The sequence below is a fragment of the Amblyraja radiata genome, chromosome 27 (genome assembly GCF_010909765.2).
Source record: "Amblyraja radiata isolate CabotCenter1 chromosome 27, sAmbRad1.1.pri, whole genome shotgun sequence".
NCBI lineage: Eukaryota > Metazoa > Chordata > Chondrichthyes > Rajiformes > Rajidae > Amblyraja > Amblyraja radiata.
Window position 1 is genome coordinate 30,154,400 of NC_045982.1, and position 480 is coordinate 30,154,879.

Below are 480 nucleotides of genomic sequence, written 5' to 3' on the forward strand. Positions count from 1 at the left end.
ATATTTTGTTCGAGTGCAAGCTTTTGCTGAAGAATTGTTCCGATGGCCGTTCTGTGTCTTTTTAAAAAAAATTCTCCCGACAAGTTCATTGCTGGAGTGATTTTAAAATCAGCTTCTGAAGCCGTCAACGCCGACGGATTAAAAGAAAGTCGTTTATTGTTATGTATAAAAGTGTTTCTTAAGATGCCTTTAATTCACATTTTAAATTGCGAAACGGTGATTTTCCCCCCCGTATGAGCCAGCAGTATTTTTCATGCCGATACGGGTTTAAATCCACCGCAACCGCAACATTCCAATTGATCGCTTTCCAGAAAACCCCACTCGCAAATTGATTTGAATGGCCATTAATTTACAGATATTTAACATTAAATTCCTTCCATTTGGCCAAGGGGTCACAGCTTAAGGATAAGGGGGAAATCCTTTAAAACCGAGATGAGAAGAACTTTTTTCACACAGAGAGTAGTGAATCTCTGGAACTCC